The sequence below is a fragment of the Trachypithecus francoisi genome, unplaced genomic scaffold, assembly GCF_009764315.1.
Source record: "Trachypithecus francoisi isolate TF-2019V2 unplaced genomic scaffold, Tfra_2.0 Lachesis_group10, whole genome shotgun sequence".
Taxonomy (NCBI): domain Eukaryota; kingdom Metazoa; phylum Chordata; class Mammalia; order Primates; family Cercopithecidae; genus Trachypithecus; species Trachypithecus francoisi.
Window position 1 is genome coordinate 46,143,519 of NW_022681455.1, and position 4,595 is coordinate 46,148,113.

At 41.4% G+C, this 4,595-nt stretch overlaps 1 protein-coding gene across 2 annotated transcripts in view; it reads right to left on the minus strand.

The window, feature by feature from the left end:
* The window catches only part of CLIC5 (chloride intracellular channel 5), a 119,449-nt gene that overhangs the window by 67,722 nt on the left and 47,132 nt on the right, over positions 1 to 4,595 (minus strand). The window lies entirely within an intron of this gene.

A 4,595-nucleotide genomic window follows, 5' to 3' on the forward strand; every position in this document is an offset into this window, starting at 1 on the left:
TCACAAAACTGCCTTAATTTTCATTTAAAATTCTCTATTTAAAATTACTTCAAGGTTGGTTGGAAGGGCAAGACTTCAAAAACAACAACACATTCTTTTTTAATTAGTTGGAGGTGGGTGACGGTAGCAATGTTTTAGCTTTGCCGTTAATATGAGTGCTATGAATTTGCAATAGTGACATCTTCCTATACTTGTGCAGTAAGATCTTTGTTAGCAAGAATATTTGGAGAGGCAAGATGTTCCCTGGTGAACTGAATTCCCTGGGTAGCCCTTTAAGCAATACGGGGCAATGTAATAAAAAGCAGAAGATTAAGAGTCCTGCGTTCCAGACCTAGTTTTGACACAAAGAGTTGTGTGATCTGGGGCAAGTAATTTTCCCTCTCTGGGCCTTAACCTTGTTATTTTTAAAGTGGATACATTAGAAAGGATGGTCTTGAAAGACACTCTGTTCCTAAAATGTGGCTAGGAGAAGGTGAAAATCACTAAATCTTTTATTTGCACCTAAAAATTCCAATGGCGGAATAGAGACTCCACAAGCCACTACAGTCCTCTCTCCCAGCACCATGCGTGGCTCACAGCACAGGGCTGGATAAATGTTTGCTGAGAGGATGAAAAAGCTTGTGGACTAGCATTCTATCCTGAAAACACAGGCTGCTGGGTCTGCAGGGGAGGGGCCAGCACTGTAGATTGCAAGGAAAATCAGGCCACAAAGGATAAACAACCTGTGACCACCTTTGCTAGCTGCTTCTGGGCTCTGCCTTCTCACAACTTCCCTGTAGCATCTTTCCATAGTATTCTCAGCACCTTACCTTAAAAAGCAGTTGAAGAAACACCCTTTTTGGAAGGCTGTCCCCACCACATGTCTCCGCCCTCTACCCCCTCCTGCTCTATCCAACTCCTTTAGACTAGGGCAGCTGAGGTCCAAACACTTCAGATGACTTTTCCAAGGCCACATAGACCATCGGTAGGGATGGAGTTTGCTATTGAATAGAGATGGCTGAAATCTCAGTCAAAATCATAAACTTATGTAATTTAGACATAATCATGGAAGATAGGAGAAACAGAACTGAATCTTTTGGAAAGTCATCTTCAGAAAGACTTTCCTGCTAACCCTTGCTTATCTTTCATTTTATTGCCTTAAAAGAGTAAGCAGCTGAAGACAGAGGAAGAAAAATCCTGCCTGGTTATTGAAGGATATGGATTCACATCAATGTGTGTGTGTGTGTGTGTTTTTGTTTGTTTGTTTTGCTTTGTTTTAATTGTGGAGGATTTACTCAGGGTAAAGACAACAAGCCACACTCCTACTGCAGCTCTGCAACTCCTGAGCTCCTGGGGGAAGGATAGAAGGGAAGCTGTGTAGCTGTCTCTTCTCACTATGCTCCTTCTTCTCTGGCCTAGGGTGATTGGGAGGATTAGGAGAGATAACACAAGTAAAGTGGGGGCACAGTGCCTGGCAGAAAGCACTCAGTGCATCTGCCATCTTCAAGGTCACTCTGCCCTCTGGGTCAATTCCTCCTTCCTCCCTCTCCTCACCCCCAACCAGCAAACAAAGGTCACAGGTCTGGAGAAAGTCCTCTGCCACCATGCAACAGGGAAATGTTTCTCCCAGCCAAGTGCCTCTGTCACGTGGGCCCACCCAACTGATTTCTTTTGAGCTCCTATAGAACTTACAGTGAAGACTGTAGTTAGTCCTGGATGATTACATCTTCTGCTTTAGAAGGGAGCTTTGAAAACAGCCTCACAGTTACAGACAAAACCAAGCCAGTTTTTGTGTCAAGAAGACCCAATTTCGTTTTCTCAGCCTTGAAAAAAATCAATTTGAACTTGCTGCTGGCTGAGTTACATGTTCAAGCTCAGGCTGAGCTGTAATTGGAAAGGAGTCTGTCTTTTGTAATCCCCAGGCCAAAAGGGGAAATGAAAATCTTTTTTAAATGGCAGAGCAAGGCAGGAAATGTTCTCTTTATTGTACTCCCATAAAAATATAAACCTACCCAGTAATTATACCACACACACACAATAGTCCAGGCCCTCACCCAGGAAGCCACAACCTGAGATGAAGGAGTCAGTGGTTATTTTCAAAAAGGGAATGTTTCCAAGCCCTACCATATTTTCTTTCACAAATTCCTTTGCATTTACAAGAGACAGATTGCCCACTCTGCTTTTCTGTCTGACCAGTGGAAGTCAGACGACCTGCATACCGGTCCCAGTTGTTCTGCAAGATGAATGTGCCCTTGAGCAAGTCACTGTCTCAGTCTGGCATTCTGCACCCTTACCTATGAAATGAAGGGACACCTAGATAATGCCTACATCTAAATTCTCTGATTCTCGTTATGCTCACTTGTTCGTTGGGCACAAATGAGTCAGAGGTGACCCCTGCTTATGAAAAGCTCTAATGTAAATTCTCCACTTTATGTCTAGGAGAAAAAACCGAAAGTGGCCATTATAAAAATACAAAACTGCCCCATTGGTGGACTCCTAAATAAATGAGGTACAGAAATTGTTCTTTTCCTCTACTGGATCCTTTCTGTAAGTCCTAGAATTTGGTATGATGTTCTCGGGGCATTCAAATTCACAAGCACAAAAAGAACTATATTTTGGGTGCCACATACTAATACCACTATCCACAGAGCAGATTCCTCAAATCAGCCATCTTGTATATAGAATATGTGAAAATGCATCTCCAGTTCTAGCAGAAATTGTTCCATCCATAGGTCTAGAGTAGAAGTATACATAATCGTTGACAATCAACAGAGCATGTCACTTGTATCTTATTTAGTTTGAAGGTGCCAAACAGGGTGTTGTACATGTTTTTAAAAAAATTTTACTATGGTCATCTCATCTCCACCCCAACGTCCACCAAACTATTTCTACCATCTTAAGCCAGGATGAGCCAAAGTCCCAACCTTTCCTTTACGTACAAGACCTATCTAAGGAAGGAAGCCTGCTATTGTTGGACTATGTTTAGAACACATGATGTTACCTGATGAACTTCAAGCATTAATAACAGATAGCCTTCCAGATCCTATCTAATGTTTAGGATCAGCCACTTCAAATTGTTTTTTGATGGAGGCTCAGGAATGGCAAAGAAGCATTGCAACTTGTGCTTCATCTTCCAATTATTGAAGGAGGCTGCTGGAAACATAATATAGGAAATTCTGAGGTCTCAACTAAGATTAGTAGGACAGAATGTAAGCATTATTTGATGATGACATATTTTATTTATAAAGTCAACCTTAGATGCAATTCTGCTGACTCTTATACACAGAGAAGAGACCTACTGAAGAATTAAAAGATATGAACAAAATTAAAATGAGAAGCATAATTTTCCCCTATGTCCTCCTAGTTAGCTCTTATGAACCTTTCTGTAACATGAGTTTTTCTACTAAGTTGTAAAACAGATCCTGTTTTACTTTTCTCTTCTCAGTCCTATGATACAGTTCAGGGCCAGAGACATTTACTCTAGTTGTTCAAAATGTAGCCTGCGTGCAAAGACCAGTACCTCAGAGACATACCAAAGGCGGGAATAGAAACAAGGCTTAGAAACAAATTTAACATAAGTAAAGCATGGGTATCAAGGACTTTTACTCTATAGCACTTGCAATTATGTGACTAGCTTTGAGCAAGACATGTCTTCTCTCTATCTTTTCACCCAGAAAATAATTTAAAAAACAAAGATAGCTTGAATTGGCCTCAAAGCTGTCTCCATCTCTGTAATTGGGAATAGTAACAGCTGCCCACCTGCTTCACGAGTTCTCTATGAGGATCAAAGATGCTCTGAAAGGATGATGTACAATAATGGAACCTACCACTGCCATATCCAGTCTTCTTCATTAGTGGATTGAAATTCCAGCTAGAACACAATGTCCTACAGCTTTACGTCCCCCCTATAAGTTTATCTCTCTATCAAGTCTCATTAAGAGCTTTTTCTCTCTCCCCTGGAACTCTCAGAAATGGCCCTAAAGGAATAGTTTTCTTGTTAGGAGGAAATTCTGGGTTGTCTACAGCCTTGTTGCTCAAAGTAGGTCCACTGACCAGTAGCATCGGCATCCTCTGGTAGCTCATTAGAAATGCAGATTCTCAGGCCCTCCCCGTACTTACTGAATCAGAACCTGCATTTTCAGTAAGACCTCTAGGTGATTTATGCCTCTTAGTATTTGAGAAGGCTGGTCTTCAGAACTTTTGCAAGATAAAGACCTCATACCGCAACAATCAGAAGACCTTTATAATCGATGCATTGGGTCAGTGATAGTCAGCTTTTCTTTTTCATTTAAAAAGTGCATCATTGCTCATCCAGATTTCACATAATTCCTGGTTAGGAAAAACAAAAACAAAACTCCACTCTTGTTCATAGTAATCTGGCCCTACTGGTTCTAAAAATGTCGGTGAATCTCAGCCAAATTTCCATACCTCATGCAGAGGAGGAGCCAGCTTGCAAATAACAATGGCAGCCAGGTGCTGAAAGTGAACACTGAAGCTGAAACTGGAGCTGAGGTTAAATTATTTATTGAAATTCCATGACTTGGCTTGTCTGTTAGAAGCCAACTGAACCTAGAGTCACTGAGCATGCTCATCTCCAATAGGCCCCATCCTGCACC